Here is a 20,717-nt window from a genome sequence, read left to right as displayed (position 1 = left end):
TGCTGCCAAAGCAGCTGTGGCGGGCACCCAGCGCCCCTTGAAGCCAGCAAAGGGTGATGGGAAGGGAAGGAGCAGTTCTCAGGGGCGGTGCAGGAAACGGCTGCCCTCCTTCTCACCCGTGTGCCCTCCAGGTGCCCGAGGTCGTCAGGTGCATCTATGCAAACCTGACGTGCATCAGCACGGGGGAAGGCCGGCGCAGCGTGGACTTGCTGCTTCTCCTGCTTACCCACGTGTACCCCAGCGAGGTGGTCGTCAGCCTGCTCAACTGCTGCCCGCCATGTGACAGGTACAGGCGCCAAGAGCCTTGAGGGCTGGTAGCATGTGGGCAGGCTGCCCAAAGACTCTCTGCTTGCCGCACCCAAGGACAACTGCAGGCTATCCCCAAAGGGCAGGGCTGCCCATGCCCTTTCCAGCCCGGGGCCGTCTGCCCCAGGCGCGCAGCAGCCAGAGCTGACCAAGTCAGCCGCAGAGCCCAGGCGCCAGGCCCCCGGCTGCCCCAGCGGGAACCTCCGCTCCGCTGTCTGCTGCTTGCCCAGGCTGGGCCCAGCGGGCACTCCAAGCGAGGGGGCAGTGGGCAGGCCGGCAGCCTGCAGCCTGCGTGCCCTGGGGCTTGCTCGGGCCACGCAGCTGTGGCCGAGGCAGCCCTGCTGACTGGGCGCTCGGGGCCTGCAGCATCGCCAGCGCCATGTGGGAGGTGATGGTGTGCCTGCCCAGCACTTTGGACAAGGTGTTGAGGAAGCTGCTCAGCATCTTGGAGGACCGAGTGCTGCTCAAGGGGCTCAGAGCTCTCACAGAGGACACCTGCTTCCTGCCCGTGGCTGTGAGTTACTACCGCGTGCACCAGGCCTCTCTGGCCCTCAGGGCTGGGCTAGCGTCTGCAGCGAAGAAGGCATGGCTCTTCTTCCCCCGCCTCCCCACCCCTGCCCCCAAGCGGTGACCTTTCCCGGGGCATGTGGAGTCAGCCCTTTAGGGTCAGCAGCAGGCCTCCACTGCGCCGGCCCCGCAGGGCTGCCAAGAGCTGCTTGGGCCCCAGTGTGCACTGGCGTGCAGCCGTCCTTTGCCCGCACAGCTCTCTCTTTTCCCCCGACCCTGCATCCCCCTGCTGCGCTCTGCAGACTGGCAACGCAGAGCAGGGCTAGGGACGGGGGCAGGGGGCGGCACTGGGACTGGGACTGGGACTGGGCCAGGGGCAGTGTCTGGGCCAGGGGCTGGAGCCACTGTACAGCCTGAGCAGGCTACCGAGCCTCAGACCAGGAGCCCAGGCTGCTGTGCAGGACACATAAGGCATGCCACGCTGACCCCGGAGGGCTCGTCGTGCCCGTCTTAGAAGTGGGAGCGCAGCCCAGAGGGCTGCCGCTGCCGTGGCCGTGGCCGTGGCCGTGGCCGTGGCCATGGCCTGTCAGCCAGGCTGCAGTCTCCAGCTGTGTCTGCTGCACGCTAGGCCAGTGCCTGAGCCTCATCCCTCGCATACGCCAAGGGCTTTGGCACTGCCCCAGCAATGCCTTGGCAGTGAGAGCTGTCTCTGGGTGTTTTCTGCAGGCAACCAAGGCGCTGTACAGGATCCTTCAGCAGCCCACCTGCCAGCAGACGGTAACAGCGCTCTTCCCCCAGCTCTACATGGCACTGCTCCTGCAGATTTCCTTTGCGGCAGTGTCCATGCCCCGGGACATGAGTGCCTGCTGGAGGAAAGGCTGCCCACGGGAGCAGTCTTCTCCAGCCAGCCCCCTCAGGTGCTGCCTCGCCCTTCTCCTGTCTTTCCCCAGGGCCCTCAAGCAGGGCCGTGGCTCTGAGCGTGACTGGCCTTTGCTCCGCGTGCAGGTCTGCAGTGCAGGCGCTGAAAGCTCTGCTCCGCTCTGCTGGCTACGAGGAGCAGCTCGTCAGCATCGAGAAGAGGGGCGGCTGGCACCTGCTTCTCCAAGCGGAGACTCTCGCCAGCGGAATCAGTGTGCTGGCCAGGTGAGAGACCCTTTTGGCCCGCACTGCCTCCGCCTGGCTTTGCTGGGGACGCGGCACCCCGCACAAGGCCCTGCCTCGTGCCTGAGAGAGGCTGCCCAGGGCTCTTGGCTGCCGCCGCAGCGCTTGTGACTGAGGGATCAGGCGGGAAGCGGGAGCTCCTTGCTGCTTTGTGGCGCAGCTTTGACAGCTGTGGCTGGAGGAGGCAGCGTAGCGGGCTGTGGGAGACAAGGCAGAAGAGGCTGGGCTGCCTAGCTCCTTAGCAGGGGTGCTTGCTTTGCCCTGCCAGGCAGATGAGGACAAACCCCGTTCACGAGCGTTCCTGGATCTTCCACCGGGTGGAAAGGCTTCTCAGCCAAGGGGACCAACTGCAGGAACTGCCTGCCATGGCTGTCTTTGTTGAGGTAGGTGTGGTGGCAAGTAGTGGCGCTCCGCGATGCCTCTGAACGCTGCAGTCTCTTGGAGGCATGGCCGCGGGGTGGCCAATGGCCAATGGAGCCTGGCCAACCTGGCCTTGGCCCATTTGCTGCTGCGGCCAGGCTTGTCACCCCCGCCACCCCCCCAACATCCGTGCCTCCGTTGGGGCCACCTCTGGCTAGTCACTCGCTCCTGCAAGGCAGGAGAGCAGGGCCCAAGGGAACACGAGGGGGCCAGGCCAGCAAGAGCAAGCAAGGAATGTGTGCTGGGTGCCGTGAGGCACGGGGCATGAGGGCGTCCCTGGGGGCCCTCCGCAACCACGGCCGCCTCCAGCACAGCCTTGCTCTGCGCCTGGTGCCCTGGCCGGCAGCTGCCGGTGGCAAGCAGGAGCTGCCCGGGCCGCGCAGTGCTGCAGGCTCTGCCACTCTCTCCCTGCTGTGTGTCTTCCAGCTGCTGAGCTGCGAGGAGCTAAAAGCCAGCGACTGTTGCGTCCTCTACCTCCTCCAGAGGTATCTGAAGCGTCCCAGCACAGTGATGCGCTCGCTGGTGCTCAGAGGCCTCGTGACGCTGGCCGAGAGAGCGGAGATGGTGAGCATGGGCATGAGCCAGCAGAAGGCATGCTGGCAGCCTGCGGCTGGGCAGCAGGCCGTGGGCAATGCAGTGCTTGGCCTTTGCTGGGAGTCAGGGGCGGTGCTGGTTGCTGCAAGGTGCCTGGCGCAGCCCTTTGTCAGCCCCCGCGGCCTTCAGGGCAGTGTGGCCGTGGGAGAAGAGCGGGCAGCGCAGGCAGCGAGGAGGAGCCTTTGCTGTCCTGGCCTGCTTGCCCGCCGCTGCTCTCGCCCACCCTCCTCAGTGCACCAGCAACTCCTAGTGCCTGCCAGGAGGCTGCTGCAGCACTTCCTGTGCGCCCTGCAGGGAAGCAAGAGAGGAGGCCAGGGCTGAAGCAGCCGAGCAGGTGTGGCCGCCTGGGCTTTCCTGGCTTGCCCCTACAGCAAGGGAACGCTGTGCTTGCTACAGGCCGGGAAGATGCAGGGTCTGCTGCCAGAGGTGCTGGAGGTGGCGCAGGGGGCCGCCGCAGACGTCAGCAGGAAGGCCCTGGTCGTCTGCGGGAAGGTGCTGCGTCAGGCGGACAGGGCGGCGGTGGGCCCCATGGCTGTGCACCTGGCGCAGAAGCTCGTGCCGCTCTTTGAGGAAGTAAGGCTGGTGTGGGAGGCTGGGCTCAGGCCGTGGCCTGGGGGAGCTCGTGCCGCGGCTGGGTGGGTGGAGGTGGGGCTGGGATGGGAAGGCAGGTTGAGGCGCAAAGGCCTCCGAGAGCTGTGCGGAGCCTGGCCGCAGCCTCTTGTGCAAACCGATGGCATTGCCTTCATGGGTGGCAGGGCCACTTTGCCCTGGCTGCAGACGTGGCCGCCGGCTCCGTGGTGCACAAGTGCAGTCCCCAGCAGCTCTCTTCACACGAGGCGCGCCACTGCTGTTGCTCCGGGTGGGCAGGCAGTAGGTGTTGCTGAGGTGCCACCCTCCTGCGTCCTGCCAGGAGTGCAGCCAGGTGCGCGAGCTCTCCATCTGCTGCTTCCAAGAGCTGATGGAGCTTGTGGAGGGCGAGAACAAGCAGCAGCTGAAGAAGGAAGTGCGTCGCTGCCTGCTCCCGCTCTTCTTCCGTGTGCACGACGAGAGCCAGAGCGTGGCCAAGGTAGAGATGTGAAAGGTCGGCAGGGAGGCGGGGAAGGGCATGCTGGCATGAGCTGGGTGGGCCTGCGCCTGAGGGCCAAGGGCTGCTGACAAGTGGGCTGCCTGAAGGTGTGTCACATGGGGCCCCAGCAGTCGGGCCAGCAAGAGCTCCCGTCCTTGCTTGCAGCAGGCCCGCCCCACGGCTTTCAGCCTGCCTCCATGCCCCTTCCTGCTCCGAAAGGTTGGGAGGGCTGGGGTCCCCTTGCAGCCCCGCTCCCTCTCTACAGCCCTCCCCTAGTCAGTGCAGCCCACAGCAAGAGTCCCTGCTGAGCCCGAGCTAAGAGCGCCTGAGGAGCTGGGCCCGGACGTTTCGCAGAGCTGCGCTACCTGCTCCAAGAGGGCTCAGCTGCAGGGTGTGGCCAGCGAGGCCGGGACACAGGACTCCCTAGGGACTTGCCAGCTGTCCGCACAGGTGTCCGAGGCCAGGCTTGGACGCGCAATCCCTGTCGAGCAGTGGTGCCGTCCAGAGAGGCCCCGATGTGTGGGCCAGGCCATGCCCCAGCTGCCTAAGGGCAGCTGCCTTCTGCTCAGCCTGGGAGCACAAGTCCTTCCGCCCAGCTCACCGTGCACTAGGCCAGTGAACTTGGTGGCTGCAGAGGGGCGCAGCACATGCAAGGCCTTGAGAGAGACTGCCCAGCACCGCCAGGCTGGCTCGGGAAGAGTCATGGAAAGGGAGATGCCGTCAGGGCAGGGGACTGGCGTGGCATGCGGGGCTCAAGGCTGTGGCCAGCTGGAGCCTGAGCAGAAAGGAGCGGTGACAGAGCAGCAGGGGAAGGCCAGCATGCTGCTGGGCAATTGCCCCAGGCCATGCTTCTGGCACTGGCCTGGCCTGGTGCCTCTGTCACTCCGTGCCCCACAGTCTCCTGGGCTGCTCGACAGCGGGAGCTAGCTGAGCTGGTGGCTGCTGCGTGCCTCTGCGCTGGGCATGGAGCCCAACTGAGACTCTGCCCCCGCTGCTGCATCTTCCCACCACGGGCTAGGCAAGGGGCAGAGTGGAGCCAAGCGGAGGGGCACAGCAGACCTTGTCCCCAAGGCCACGGTGTCATCTGCCTGTCTCTGCTGCTGTGCAGGCCTCTTGGGAAGCCCTGGTGGTGGCTGCAGAGTGCCTGAAGTGGGACCAGCTCCGGGACTGCGCGCAGACAGAGCAGACCTGGAGGACGGGCGAGTGCTTGGTAAGGAGAGCCCCTCAGCACCGGGGCCCAGGCTCCACAAGGCCTGTCCCAACTCGCACAGCTGCCTGTGGGGTGGCCAGCTGTGCCTGTCCCGCCCTGCTCCAGCCCCAGGCCCACAACCCACACCTGTGTCCTGGATGCCTTTCCTCAAGCACCAGTGGGCTCTTCTGCAGGCCCCGCTGCCCGCTCGGACCTCCTGCCAGGAGGAGGTTGCGGAAGGAGAGCCTGGCCCAGCTGGGCCTTGGCAGCACACAGGGCTCTCAGCACTCCCAGGGCACGCTCTGCCTGCAGCTCTCGCCAAACCTCGGCCCCAGGCCAGGGCTGCTGCCTGACAGGTGCCAGTGTCCTGGTGTGGAAAGGAAGGGCAGGAGGGTGGTGGGAGGAGGGCTTGGCCCAGCCCTTTGCGGAAGGTCTGTGCCAAGCCGCGGGCTCGTGTGCTCTGTCCAGCTGGCGAGAGGCAGGAGGCAAGTGGAAGAATACCTGCGCCAGAGCATGCCCTACTTGGAGGACTCTCAGGCATCCTTGCGAGAGGTGGCCGTGAGGTTCATAGGTGAGGTGCGCCCGCCGCGCTCCCTCTCTTAGCAGCTTGGTCCCAGGCCTGGCAGCAAGGCCTGGGGCTGCCAGGGTCTGGACTGTGTGGTGCAGGGCATGGGCTTGTGGGAGCCGATGATGGGTTGAGGGGAGCCTTGCTCATTCCCACCGCAGCCCTGCCTTGGGCCCTGTGCTTTGTGGGGGAGGCTGAGGCCTGCCAAAGGGGAGGAGGGCACTGGAAGGGCTTGGATAAGCTGTGTCGTGCTGGGGAGGGTCAGCAGTGAAGGCTGGTGTGTGCCTAGGGCTGGCCGGGCGGCGCTTGAAGAGCCCAAGGGAGCAGAAGGTGCGGGAGATCTGCAACGGTGAGTAAGGGCAGCGCTGTGCTGGCCACGGTGGGTGGGGAGGGGGCCAGAGCATGGGCAGTGTGCTCCAGGGCCGTGCCCTGGCACAGGGAAACATTTCAAGGGCAGGGCCATTTGGGGGCATTGCTGAGCAGCAACTTCCAGCTGATGTGGTTGCCCCAGCTGCTCCTTGCTCCCGCTGGGAAGAGCTGGGCAGGGCTGGCGCGCTCTGCAGGCTATGCCTGGGGAGGGGGCGTTCTGTGCGCACAGGTGGGTTTGATGTGTGCTCTGTTGCTTTATGTGGCAGTCCTTCAGCCCTTGGAGAGCGACCTGCAGCCCGCAATCCGTTCCCTGGCCACTCAGACCATCCTCATCCTGAGAACTCCAAGGAAAGAGGCACCCTCCGCGTTCCACCTGCAAGCTCTGCGCTGCTGGCTCCGGAGAGCCCGGGACAGGTGGAGCCGTCCTCTGTGCGGAGGCTCTCCTTGAGCAGACCGAGCACGACAGTCCCAGTGCCACGCTGCCCTTGGCATGGGCACCAGCAAGGAGGCTGCGGAACAGGCTGGCTCATTCCAGGCATCTGCTGCAGTTCCGCCCTCAGGCACAGCCTGGCCCCACTCTTCTTTTACACCTGCAGCCCTCTGGGAAGCTTTCCGCAAAGAAGCAGCCGTGTTTCTGCAGCACGCGTGGATGTCTTTTTCTTTGGCAGGCAGAGGCCAAGCGGGAAAGCTGAGGCCCCGAAGGAATCGCACTGGCCCTGAGGGTGGCCTGACGTTCGCTCCTTCCCGCAGCCCGCGGCAGCCTGGAACGTACGGCCACACTGTGTCTTTGGCCCAAAGCACCAGGTGCCCCGCTGGAGCACCAAGGCCAGGCTTGTGCCAAACGCGCCCTCTGCCGAGACACCCCAGGGCAAGAAGAGGCACCCACTGCCTGCAAAGCTCGCATCAGGCATCTCTCTTTGTCCTGGTGTTCTGCTGTGGCCGGCCACCTTGTGCACACGCGGGGCTTGGGCATCTTTGCCCGGGAGGCAGGGGACGAGAGCCGCTGTGGAGAAAGGGAAGAGCTGTGCCAGCGTGCCCTGCAGCCGCTGCGCTGGGCTGCTGGCTGCAGGCTCGGTGCCCCTGGGGGCTTGGGTGACTCTGGCCTGCTCTGCAGCTGTGCCGCGGGGCTGCCGCTGCTGCGGGGAGTGTGCTGAGCTGCTTTCAAGGCAGGAGCGATGTCCCCCCCTTTCCCCTTTCCCCCTCTGCACCAACCTGACCAGGGTGCAGCTTCCCACGCAAGGCGAGTGGAGCCCTGCACGCAGCCCAAGTCTGAACACGTGCACACCTGGGAGCACGCAGGCCTGACCCAGAGAGGGAGGGAGCAGGCCCCTGCTGGCCTCTCGGGGCAGGTGGGTGAGCCAGACCTCGAGCTGACCAGCAGTTTCCAGGCTTGTGACGCCACGTGCCCCGAGGGAAGCCGTCTGCGTTGGGGCTACTCTCTGAATTGCCACTCCAGGTCGGTCTCTCTCTCTCTCCTCGGCCAGCCTGGGCTCTCAGTCTCTCAGTGCACAAACCAGAACGGCACGCTGAGAGTGCCAGGGGTCGTCGCTGTAGAGCAGCAGCACGGCACTGGCAGGCAGCGGCAGACTGCATCTCAGTTGCCTGCTTTTGCCATGCCTCGTGGCCCTTTGCTCTCGCTGCTGAAACAAGGCAGTCCCATTGCCACCTCGCTTTCTTGGTTGCTGCCTTTCCCGTCTTGTCCCATGTAGTGCTCGCTGACCTGGCTGAAGGCACAGAGTGCACTCTCGGCAAGTTTGCTGCTGATGCTAAAGTGGGGGGAGCGGCTGAGAGCCCAGAAGGCTGTGCTGGCCTTGAGAGGGGCGCGGAGAGGCTGGCCAGTTGGGTGGAGAGGAACCTGCTGAAGTTCACCAAAGGCAAGGGCAGGGTCCTGCACCTAGGGAGGAAGAAGCCCATGGAGCAGGAGAGGCTGGGGGTTGCCCTGCTGCAAAGCAGCTCTGCAGCGCAGCACCTGGGTGTGCTGGTGGACAACAAGTGAAGCAGGGGGCAGCAAGGGGCCCTTGTGGCCAAGGCGGCGCATGGGATCGTGGGGTGCATTAGGCAGAGTGTTGCCAGCAGGTGGAGGGAGGGGCTCCTCCCCTGCGCTCAGCCCTGGGCAGGCCTCCTCTGAGAGGAGTAGTGTCCCCCATTGTGGGCTCGCCAGGACAAGAGACGTGGCCCTACTGGAGAGAGTCCAGCGGAGGGCTACGAAGGTGACGAGGGGACTGGAGCATGTCTCCTGTGAAGCAAGGCTGAGAGAGCTGGGCCTGTTTATGCTGGAGAAGAGAAGACTGAGAGGCGGTCTGACCAACGTGTCCAAGTATCTGAAGGGAGGCTGTGCAGAGGATGGGGCCAGACTCTTGTCCGTGGTGGCCAGCGACAGGACAAGAGGCAACAGACACAAAGTGGAACACGGGAAGTTCCGTCTGAACCTGAGGGAAAACGTGTTGACCGTGAGGGTGAGAGAGCAGTGGCACGGGTTGCCCAGAGAGGTAGTGGAGTCTCCTTTGCTGGAGAGATTCAAAACCCGGCCGGACGTGGTCGTGGGCAATGTGCTGTAGATGAGCCGGCTTGAGCAGGGGGGGTTGGACTAGGTGATCTCCAGAGGTCCCTTCCAACCTCCACCCTTGTGTGATTCTGTGTTCTGTGATTTCTGTGATTCTGGGCACTTGCACGTGGGCCATGTGTCCGAGGCCTTTGCAGCAACTGGCAGCCACAGCTGCGCCCACCAGCAGGTCCTGGAGGGGTTGTGCTGGGCAGACAAGAGCAGCTGCACCAGCCCGGGACCTCGCAAGGACCAGCAGGCTGCCCAAGCCTCCAAGGCTGCCATCTCCTCAGCAGCAAGCTGCTCCCACACAGCACACGCACGTTGCCAAGGTGCCAAGTGCAGCCTGCATTCCCTCCGGTGCGGGCAGAGGTTCAAGAACTGCTGTGCGGAGCAGAGGGAGGCTTGGCCGTGGCTTTGTCCGGCTCGGACCCACCCCCAGAGGTTTACTGCTTCTGCAAGACAGGTGTGCCAGGAAAGGGCCAGGAGGCTGAGGGGGGGGGCTTGGACTTCTGCTTTGCTCCCCGAAGATGGGAGGAGATGTTGGCAGGGGGGCTGCGGGGCAAAGTGCCGGGCCGGGCCGCAGCGGGGCCTTGGTGCCCCACCCGCCTCTGTGACACGGCCGCGGCCCTGGGGGCGCCGCGGCGGCCGGGGCCCCGGCCCCGCAGTCTCCAGGAGGACAGGGACGGCCCCGGCTGGCAGCGGGCCCAGCTGCTGGAGAAGCAGCCGGAGCGCAGCCCCGGCGTCCCCGGAGGCGGCCAGGCCCTCGGCGGGGCCCACGTCTTGGCGCGCAGGCTCCCCGTCCGCCAGGCAGGCAAGAGAGACGCGGCTGGGGCTCGGCAGCTCCGCGGGGCCCTGGCGGGCCCTCGGCCGCGGCGGGCTGGCCCAGGGGCTGCCGCCCGGCACAGCTGGGGCCGGCGCCCGTCCCCGCCGCTGCCCGGCGGCCCGCCAGCCCCAGCGCCAGCACCCGCCAGGGACCCTGCCCGGCAGGAGGCCCCCGCCTTGCCCCGCGCTGCTGGGCCCGCTCCCTCGGCCTCGCAGCCTCGGCCTGCGGGCAGCGCACGCCCAGGGCCCAGGCCTGAGCGCGCCTTCCCCCCGGGCCCAGCCCCCAGCGCCTCTCCTCCTTCCCGCAGCATGGCCGACGCAGCCGCCGGCTGCCCCGCGGCGCTCTGGCAGCAGCCTCTCGGCCCGGGCAGCCCCTCGCTGGCCGGCCAGCAGCAGCAGGCGCAGCACAGCGCTGCCCAGCCGAGCAGCTCTGCGCCAGAGCCCTGCCCGCTCGGCCCATCGCGGCACCCAGGTGAGTGAGCCGGCCCGGCTGCGCTGGCCAGGCCGAGCGGCGCCGAGCCTCTCGCCGCCGCCTCTGCCACGGCCCCGGCTCTCCGGCCGCCTGCCTCCGCCGCCCCTGGCAGCAGGCCTCTGCCCGCGCGCAGCCTCCTCTCCTCTCCTCTCCTCTCGCCGGCCTCCACCTACAGCTCTGCCTCCTCTCTGCCTTTCCTCCACCCAGGCTCTTCTGCCTGCCGCCACCTGCACCGGCCAGCAGAGCAGAAGGAAGCTCTGCAGACCACGCACTCACTGAAGGTACCGACAGCACTGCCCTCTGCTCCGTGCCTCCACCTCTCGCCTCTCGCCTCTCGCCTCCTGCCGTGCTCGCCCGTGCCACCCTGCAGGGCTGCTGTGCGAGCAGAGCTGCTCCCCTCCAGCCACCCCACCCCATCCTGGCATCACCGCCCGTGCCTTTCCCACCCTCCGCCTCCCTTCCCCTTCCTTTGGCCTGCGCCACGTGCAGCAGCTCTGCAGCTCTCAGGCCTCCCCCCGGCCGCTGCACTGCAACGGCTGCCCTCCCCAGGCCGCACAAACTCCACTCGCTGGCCTGTGCCTGGGAGCCACCCCAACAGCACTGCCACAACCCTGCCTTCTCCTTGCAGACCCCGAGTGCTCTGGACGACCTGCTGCAGAGGCTGGTGCTTGATCCTCTCCCCTCCGGCCTCCTGGAGCTGCAGAGCATCTTGCAGGTCTGCCTTTTACAAGGGGAAAGCCCTGGAGGGGCCCCCTGCCCCTCCTGGGCAACATCCTCTCCTGCCCCCAAACCTTCTCCTTGCCCCAAAGCCCTGCGAGGACTTTGACCCTTCTTCCTGAGCGCCCCCCGGCCCCCCCACCTGGCCCCTGGCCCCGGCACTGTCCTCTCAGGGCCTCCCCCTCGCTCCAGCTTTCCTCCCCACCGCTCAGCAAGGCACACTCTAACGGGGACCTGCGCAGCCTGCAAGGGCAGCCCGGCCCTGAAACTCTCTTCCTCTACAGCCTTCCCCATGGGCTGTAGCACAGCTTTGCCACTGCAAGCCCCTAGCGAGCTTTCTGCCCCAAAGTCCGCTCGCTGCTCCTGCAGAGGGGTCTGAAGGCCCCTGGGGCATTCTGCAGTGACAGTGGCCTCTGGCTCCCTGCCTGGAGCCAGCCGCAGCCGCTCCGTCTGAGGGATTGGAGAGCGAGGCTGGGGGGGCCTCGAGGGGCAGGAAGGCCCTTAGGAGATGTGCGCCCCTTGCCAGGAGGCCTTGGCGGGCATCCTAGCTCAACGCTGCCAGAGCCTTAGCAGAGCTGCGGCTCCTGGAGCAGCTGTCGGGTCCCAGGGCAGAGCGCTGCTTTTCTTCTCCCAGGTCCTGCTGCCCTTCACAGAGTCCCCGAGAGCAGCAGAGCGCGAGAGGGCGTTGAGGGCCATTGCCCGGCTGAGCAAGTCCCTCGTCAGCTCTTCCTCGCTGCAGGTAAGGAGCCTCAGGTGCAGGCAAGCCCCCGGCACCCACCGCGCCACACCTTGCCCGTCTCCCAGGTGCGGGCTCCCTCAGGGGCAAGCCTGGACACAGGGTAGGGCACTCAGCACGGCTCTGTCGCCAAGAGACCGTCCTTGCCCTGTCTCGGTAGGCTTCTGTCTTGAGGCCCCCTGCTCTCCGCAGCCGCCAGGCCTGCCCTGGCAGCATGATGTGAGCCCGCGCCTGGCGGCCCTTGCTGCCTTGGCTGCTGCCCAGCCGCTGCGGGGCTCAGGGCCTGCAGGGCCCTCTGGCCCGTCCCCTTGCCTGCTGCCCCCTCCCCACGCACTGCCACGGCCCCAGCCCAGCAGCCCCCACTTACAGGCTGCTGCCGCACAGGCGCTTCCTTCCCGTGCCATGGGGTGCAGGGCAGGGGAGCTGCAGGTTGAGGCAGAGCCTCCCGGAAGGACAGGCCAGGAGAGGAGGCTGGGGGAGGTGGTGTGGCTGCAGAGATGGGCAGTGCAGCCTGAGGAGGAAGAGGCACTCCCCGGGTCCCGGGAGGGGAGAGCGGCGGCAGTGAGGGAGCGGGATGGAGGCAGGACCGAGGGCTGCATGCCCGTTTAGGCACCTAAGTGCCACATGCTCAAAGTGACAAGAACTGGCAAGGCAGCCCGTGCCTGCAGAGCAGGCAAAGGCGGCAGGGAGAGCAGGGCAGGAGGCAGAAGGAGCACAGGGGATGCTGCGTGGCATGCTGCCCCTCCTGGGGCCAGCTGTGCCATTTATGCATGCGGCTGGCGCTAAGTCAGCTTCGCTGCAGCCTTTGCAGGGAGGCAGCCTCGTCGTCCCCTTGCCGTGGCTGCTGTGCAGGGTCAGGGGCTGCTCAGGCAGAGGCCAGGTTGCCCCTTGGCGGGGCAGAAGAGCTTGCAGTAGGCAGAGCAGGCTGGCCTGGGCCAGCCCCTGCCACAGCCTTTGCATGCGGGCTGCGAGCAGGGTCTGGCCCCAGCTGCCTCACCTTAGCCCTGCTGCCACCACTTCCTGCCTCCGCCAGCTCTGCGACCCCTGCCAAGGAGTCAGTGACGACCCTGCCCTCTTGGCAACGGAGGACTTCCGCATCCTGGGCAAGCTGGTGGGGCATCTCCTGCTGTGCTACGCTGTCCAGGAGCAGGGCATCCGCTGGAGGGCTGCGGACGCTCTCCACCTCCTCTACACGTTTGCCCGGCAGCGCAAGAGTAAGAGAAAGCGCGGTGCTTTGCCTCCTTGCAGGCACACACGGCTGTCCAGGCCCTTCCTCGCCTCCCTGGGCCTCATCCTCTCGCTGCTCGCTCACTCCCACCTTCAAGCCTTTTGCAGCCGCTGGGCAAGCCTGCTGCCAAAGGTGCTCTGGCCTACTCACTGCTCTCTGTGTTCCCTCCTGTCTAGGCAGGAAGGTGCCAGAAGATAAGCCAGAGCAGGCCCAGCTCCCAAGGCAGAGGGAAGCTGAGCACATGGGCTTCTGGCTTGCTTTCACCACCAGCCCCAGCCAGCTGACCACGGTAAGGAGCTCCTGCCTTGCCGCCACTCTTGTCCGTGCCATCAGCAGCAGAGCGGGGGGAGCAAACGGGTTTGGCCTCAGCGGGGCTCCAGTGGCCTCCCTCTGCCTGGGGAGAGGCTTCCCCCTGGCGCTGAGCCAGCAAGATCTGAAGGCTGCGCTCCAGGGTCAGCGCAGCCGCTCCAGCCCGCCTGCACACCAGGCAGCTCGGGCTCTGTCTAGCGCCACTGCCCTGGGGCCCTCTTCCCAACTCTGCGGCCTGCTCTTGAGAGCCCTCTTCCGTCCCATCCTCCACAGGACACTCTCTGCAGCCCCTGCTTCCAGCTTTGCAGCCAGCTGCCCGCACTGGCCCTGCTCCACAGCTGCTCTCACTGCTGAGCTCCGCAGCGCCGCCAGGGCGCTCCGTGTGACACGTCTTCCCTGCCCTCCTTCCTCCCACAGATGTTTGGGCCATACCTCGAGCCCTCGGAGAGGACAGACATCATCCTCACAGCCATTGAGGCCCTGAGAGACGGCAGCACGCACGACATGCGGGCGGCTAGCAGCGTGCTGGATGTGCTCCTCATGGAGCCTGCCTCCTGGCTGAAGAAGGTAAGCAGCCCGCGGCTGGACTGCCCTGCACCTTCCTCCCAGCTCCCTTGCTGCCAAAGCAGCTGTGGCGGGCACCCAGCGCCCCTTGAAGCCAGCAAAGGGTGATGGGAAGGGAAGGAGCAGTTCTCAGGGGCGGTGCAGGAAACGGCTGCCCTCCTTCTCACCCGTGTGCCCTCCAGGTGCCCGAGGTCGTCAGGTGCATCTATGCAAACCTGACGTGCATCAGCACGGGGGAAGGCCGGCGCAGCGTGGACTTGCTGCTTCTCCTGCTTACCCACGTGTACCCCAGCGAGGTGGTCGTCAGCCTGCTCAACTGCTGCCCGCCATGTGACAGGTACAGGCGCCAAGAGCCTTGAGGGCTGGTAGCATGTGGGCAGGCTGCCCAAAGACTCTCTGCTTGCCGCACCCAAGGACAACTGCAGGCTATCCCCAAAGGGCAGGGCTGCCCATGCCCTTTCCAGCCCGGGGCCATCTGCCCCAGGCGCGCAGCAGCCAGAGCTGACCAAGTCAGCCGCAGAGCCCAGGCGCCGGGCCCCCGGCTGCCCCAGCGGGAACCTCCGCTCCGCTGTCTGCTGCTTGCCCAGGCTGGGCCCAGCGGGCACTCCAAGCGAGGGGGCAGTGGGCAGGCCGGCAGCCTGCAGCCTGCGTGCCCTGGGGCTTGCTCGGGCCACGCAGCTGTGGCCGAGGCAGCCCTGCTGACTGGGCGCTCGGGGCCTGCAGCATCGCCAGCGCCATGTGGGAGGTGATGGTGTGCCTGCCCAGCACTTTGGACAAGGTGTTGAGGAAGCTGCTCAGCATCTTGGAGGACCGAGTGCTGCTCAAGGGGCTCAGAGCTCTCACAGAGGACACCTGCTTCCTGCCCGTGGCTGTGAGTTACTACCGCGTGCACCAGGCCTCTCTGGCCCTCAGGGCTGGGCTAGCGTCTGCAGCGAAGAAGGCATGGCTCTTCTTCCCCCGCCTCCCCACCCCTGCCCCCAAGCGGTGACCTTTCCCGGGGCATGTGGAGTCAGCCCTTTAGGGTCAGCAGCAGGCCTCCACTGCGCCGGCCCCGCAGGGCTGCCAAGAGCTGCTTGGGCCCCAGTGTGCACTGGCGTGCAGCCGTCCTTTGCCCGCACAGCTCTCTCTTTTCCCCCGACCCTGCATCCCCCTGCTGCGCTCTGCAGACTGGCAACGCAGAGCAGGGCTAGGGACGGGGGCAGGGGCGGCACTGGGACTGGGACTGGGACTGGGACTGGGACTGGGCCAGGGGCAGTGTCTGGGCCAGGGGCTGGAGCCACTGTACAGCCTGAGCAGGCTACCGAGCCTCAGACCAGGAGCCCAGGCTGCTGTGCAGGACACATAAGGCATGCCACGCTGACCCCGGAGGGCTCGTCGTGCCCGTCTTAGAAGTGGGAGCGCAGCCCAGAGGGCTGCCGCTGCCGTGGCCGTGGCCGTGGCCGTGGCCATGGCCGTGGCCATGGCCTGTCAGCCAGGCTGCAGTCTCCAGCTGTGTCTGCTGCACGCTAGGCCAGTGCCTGAGCCTCATCCCTCGCATACGCCAAGGGCTTTGGCACTGCCCCAGCAATGCCTTGGCAGTGAGAGCTGTCTCTGGGTGTTTTCTGCAGGCAACCAAGGCGCTGTACAGGATCCTTCAGCAGCCCACCTGCCAGCAGACGGTAACAGCGCTCTTCCCCCAGCTCTACATGGCACTGCTCCTGCAGATTTCCTTTGCGGCAGTGTCCATGCCCCGGGACATGAGTGCCTGCTGGAGGAAAGGCTGCCCACGAGAGCAGTCTTCTCCAGCCAGCCCCCTCAGGTGCTGCCTCGCCCTTCTCCTGTCTTTCCCCAGGGCCCTCAAGCAGGGCCGTGGCTCTGAGCGTGACTGGCCTTTGCTCCGCGTGCAGGTCTGCAGTGCAGGCGCTGAAAGCTCTGCTCCGCTCTGCTGGCTACGAGGAGCAGCTCGTCAGCATCGAGAAGAGGGGCGGCTGGCACCTGCTTCTCCAAGCGGAGACTCTCGCCAGCGGAATCAGTGTGCTGGCCAGGTGAGAGACCCTTTTGGCCCGCACTGCCTCCGCCTGGCTTTGCTGGGGACGCGGCACCCCGCACAAGGCCCTGCCTCGTGCCTGAGAGAGGCTGCCCAGGGCTCTTGGCTGCCGCCGCAGCGCTTGTGACTGAGGGATCAGGCGGGAAGCGGGAGCTCCTTGCTGCTTTGTGGCGCAGCTTTGACAGCTGTGGCTGGAGGAGGCAGCGTAGCGGGCTGTGGGAGACAAGGCAGAAGAGGCTGGGCTGCCTAGCTCCTTAGCAGGGGTGCTTGCTTTGCCCTGCCAGGCAGATGAGGACAAACCCCGCTCACGAGCGTTCCTGGATCTTCCACCGGGTGGAAAGGCTTCTCAGCCAAGGGGACCAACTGCAGGAACTGCCTGCCATGGCTGTCTTTGTTGAGGTAGGTGTGGTGGCAAGTAGTGGCGCTCCGCGATGCCTCTGAACGCTGCAGTCTCTTGGAGGCATGGCCGCGGGGTGGCCAATGGCCAATGGAGCCTGGCCAACCTGGCCTTGGCCCATTTGCTGCTGCGGCCAGGCTTGTCACCCCCGCCACCCCCCCAACATCCGTGCCTCCGTTGGGGCCACCTCTGGCTAGTCACTCGCTCCTGCAAGGCAGGAGAGCAGGGCCCAAGGGAACACGAGGGGGCCAGGCCAGCAAGAGCAAGCAAGGAATGTGTGCTGGGTGCCGTGAGGCACGGGGCATGAGGGCGTCCCTGGGGGCCCTCCGCAACCACGGCCGCCTCCAGCACAGCCTTGCTCTGCGCCTGGTGCCCTGGCCGGCAGCTGCCGGTGGCAAGCAGGAGCTGCCCGGGCCGCGCAGTGCTGCAGGCTCTGCCACTCTCTCCCTGCTGTGTGTCTTCCAGCTGCTGAGCTGCGAGGAGCTAAAAGCCAGCGACTGTTGCGTCCTCTACCTCCTCCAGAGGTATCTGAAGCGTCCCAGCACAGTGATGCGCTCGCTGGTGCTCAGAGGCCTCGTGACGCTGGCCGAGAGAGCGGAGATGGTGAGCATGGGCATGAGCCAGCAGAAGGCATGCTGGCAGCCTGCGGCTGGGCAGCAGGCCGTGGGCAATGCAGTGCTTGGCCTTTGCTGGGAGTCAGGGGCGGTGCTGGTTGCTGCAAGGTGCCTGGCGCAGCCCTTTGTCAGCCCCCGCGGCCTTCAGGGCAGTGTGGCCGTGGGAGAAGAGCGGGCAGCGCAGGCAGCGAGGAGGAGCCTTTGCTGTCCTGGCCTGCTTGCCCGCCGCTGCTCTCGCCCACCCTCCTCAGTGCACCAGCAACTCCTAGTGCCTGCCAGGAGGCTGCTGCAGCACTTCCTGTGCGCCCTGCAGGGAAGCAAGAGAGGAGGCCAGGGCTGAAGCAGCCGAGCAGGTGTGGCCGCCTGGGCTTTCCTGGCTTGCCCCTACAGCAAGGGAACGCTGTGCTTGCTACAGGCCGGGAAGATGCAGGGTCTGCTGCCAGAGGTGCTGGAGGTGGCGCAGGGGGCCGCCGCAGACGTCAGCAGGAAGGCCCTGGTCGTCTGCGGGAAGGTGCTGCGTCAGGCGGACAGGGCGGCGGTGGGCCCCATGGCTGTGCACCTGGCGCAGAAGCTCGTGCCGCTCTTTGAGGAAGTAAGGCTGGTGTGGGAGGCTGGGCTCAGGCCGTGGCCTGGGGGAGCTTGTGCCGCGGCTGGGTGGGTGGAGGTGGGGCTGGGATGGGAAGGCAGGTTGAGGCGCAAAGGCCTCCGAGAGCTGTGCGGAGCCTGGCCGCAGCCTCTTGTGCAAACCGATGGCATTGCCTTCATGGGTGGCAGGGCCACTTTGCCCTGGCTGCAGACGTGGCCGCCGGCTCCGTGGTGCACAAGTGCAGTCCCCAGCAGCTCTCTTCACACGAGGCGCGCCACTGCTGTTGCTCCGGGTGGGCAGGCAGTAGGTGTTGCTGAGGTGCCACCCTCCTGCGTCCTGCCAGGAGTGCAGCCAGGTGCGCGAGCTCTCCATCTGCTGCTTCCAAGAGCTGATGGAGCTTGTGGAGGGCGAGAACAAGCAGCAGCTGAAGAAGGAAGTGCGTCGCTGCCTGCTCCCGCTCTTCTTCCGTGTGCACGACGAGAGCCAGAGCGTGGCCAAGGTAGAGATGTGAAAGGTCGGCAGGGAGGCGGGGAAGGGCATGCTGGCATGAGCTGGGTGGGCCTGCGCCTGAGGGCCAAGGGCTGCTGACAAGTGGGCTGCCTGAAGGTGTGTCACATGGGGCCCCAGCAGTCGGGCCAGCAAGAGCTCCCGTCCTTGCTTGCAGCAGGCCCGCCCCACGGCTTTCAGCCTGCCTCCATGCCCCTTCCTGCTCCGAAAGGTTGGGAGGGCTGGGGTCCCCTTGCAGCCCCGCTCCCTCTCTACAGCCCTCCCCTAGTCAGTGCAGCCCACAGCAAGAGTCCCTGCTGAGCCCGAGCTAAGAGCGCCTGAGGAGCTGGGCCCGGACGTTTCGCAGAGCTGCGCTACCTGCTCCAAGAGGGCTCAGCTGCAGGGTGTGGCCAGCGAGGCCGGGACACAGGACTCCCTAGGGACTTGCCAGCTGTCCGCACAGGTGTCCGAGGCCAGGCTTGGACGCGCAATCCCTGTCGAGCAGTGGTGCCGTCCAGAGAGGCCCCGATGTGTGGGCCAGGCCATGCCCCAGCTGCCTAAGGGCAGCTGCCTTCTGCTCAGCCTGGGAGCACAAGTCCTTCCGCCCAGCTCACCGTGCACTAGGCCAGTGAACTTGGTGGCTGCAGAGGGGCGCAGCACATGCAAGGCCTTGAGAGAGACTGCCCAGCACCGCCAGGCTGGCTCGGGAAGAGTCATGGAAAGGGAGATGCCGTCAGGGCAGGGGACTGGCGTGGCATGCGGGGCTCAAGGCTGTGGCCAGCTGGAGCCTGAGCAGAAAGGAGCGGTGACAGAGCAGCAGGGGAAGGCCAGCATGCTGCTGGGCAATTGCCCCAGGCCATGCTTCTGGCACTGGCCTGGCCTGGTGCCTCTGTCACTCCGTGCCCCACAGTCTCCTGGGCTGCTCGACAGCGGGAGCTAGCTGAGCTGGTGGCTGCTGCGTGCCTCTGCGCTGGGCATGGAGCCCAACTGAGACTCTGCCCCCGCTGCTGCATCTTCCCACCACGGGCTAGGCAAGGGGCAGAGTGGAGCCAAGCGGAGGGGCACAGCAGACCTTGTCCCCAAGGCCACGGTGTCATCTGCCTGTCTCTGCTGCTGTGCAGGCCTCTTGGGAAGCCCTGGTGGTGGCTGCAGAGTGCCTGAAGTGGGACCAGCTCCGGGACTGCGCGCAGACAGAGCAGACCTGGAGGACGGGCGAGTGCTTGGTAAGGAGAGCCCCTCAGCACCGGGGCCCAGGCTCCACAAGGCCTGTCCCAACTCGCACAGCTGCCTGTGGGGTGGCCAGCTGTGCCTGTCCCGCCCTGCTCCAGCCCCAGGCCCACAACCCACACCTGTGTCCTGGATGCCTTTCCTCAAGCACCAGTGGGCTCTTCTGCAGGCCCCGCTGCCCGCTCGGACCTCCTGCCAGGAGGAGGTTGCGGAAGGAGAGCCTGGCCCAGCTGGGCCTTGGCAGCACACAGGGCTCTCAGCACTCCCAGGGCACGCTCTGCCTGCAGCTCTCGCCAAACCTCGGCCCCAGGCCAGGGCTGCTGCCTGACAGGTGCCAGTGTCCTGGTGTGGAAAGGAAGGGCAGGAGGGTGGTGGGAGGAGGGCTTGGCCCAGCCCTTTGCGGAAGGTCTGTGCCAAGCCGCGGGCTCGTGTGCTCTGTCCAGCTGGCGAGAGGCAGGAGGCAAGTGGAAGAATACCTGCGCCAGAGCATGCCCTACTTGGAGGACTCTCAGGCATCCTTGCGAGAGGTGGCCGTGAGGTTCATAGGTGAGGTGCGCCCGCCGCGCTCCCTCTCTTAGCAGCTTGGTCCCAGGCCTGGCAGCAAGGCCTGGGGCTGCCAGGGTCTGGACTGTGTGGTGCAGGGCATGGGCTTGTGGGAGCCGATGATGGGTTGAGGGGAGCCTTGCTCATTCCCACCGCAGCCCTGCCTTGGGCCCTGTGCTTTGTGGGGGAGGCTGAGGCCTGCCAAAGGGGAGGAGGGCACTGGAAGGGCTTGGATAAGCTGTGTCGTGCTGGGGAGGGTCAGCAGTGAAGGCTGGTGTGTGCCTAGGGCTGGCCGGGCGGCGCTTGAAGAGCCCAAGGGAGCAGAAGGTGCGGGAGATCTGCAACGGTGAGTAAGGGCAGCGCTGTGCTGGCCACGGTGGGTGGGGAGGGGGCCAGAGCATGGGCAGTGTGCTCCAGGGCCGTGCCCTGGCACAGGGAAACATTTCAAGGGCAGGGCCATTTGGGGGCATTGCTGAGCAGCAACTTCCAGCTGATGTGGTTGCCCCAGCTGCTCCTTGCTCCCGCTGGGAAGAGCTGGGCAGGGCTGGCGCGCTCTGCAGGCTATGCCTGGGGAGGGGGCGTTCTGTGCGCACAGGTGGGTTTGATGTGTGCTCTGTTGCTTTATGTGGCAGTCCTTCAGCCCTTGGAGAGCGACCTGCAGCCCGCAATCCGTTCCCTGGCCACTCAGACCATCCTCATCCTGAGAACTCCAAGGAAAGAGGCACCCTCCGCGTTCCACCTGCAAGCTCTGCGCTGCTGGCTCCGGAGAGCCCGGGACAGGTGGAGCCGTCCTCTGTGCGGAGGCTCTCCTTGAGCAGACCGAGCACGACAGTCCCAGTGCCACGCTGCCCTTGGCATGGGCACCAGCAAGGAGGCTGCGGAACAGGCTGGCTCATTCCAGGCATCTGCTGCAGTTCCGCCCTCAGGCACAGCCTGGCCCCACTCTTCTTTTACACCTGCAGCCCTCTGGGAAGCTTTCCGCAAAGAAGCAGCCGTGTTTCTGCAGCACGCGTGGATGTCTTTTTCTTTGGCAGGCAGAGGCCAAGCGGGAAAGCTGAGGCCCCGAAGGAATCGCACTGGCCCTGAGGGTGGCCTGACGTTCGCTCCTTCCCGCAGCCCGCGGCAGCCTGGAACGTACGGCCACACTGTGTCTTTGGCCCAAAGCACCAGGTGCCCCGCTGGAGCACCAAGGCCAGGCTTGTGCCAAACGCGCCCTCTGCCGAGACACCCCAGGGCAAGAAGAGGCACCCACTGCCTGCAAAGCTCGC

Source organism: Struthio camelus, chromosome Z, assembly GCF_040807025.1.
Source record: "Struthio camelus isolate bStrCam1 chromosome Z, bStrCam1.hap1, whole genome shotgun sequence".
NCBI classification, from domain to species: Eukaryota; Metazoa; Chordata; class Aves; order Struthioniformes; family Struthionidae; genus Struthio; species Struthio camelus.
This window is presented reverse-complemented; position numbering follows the sequence as displayed.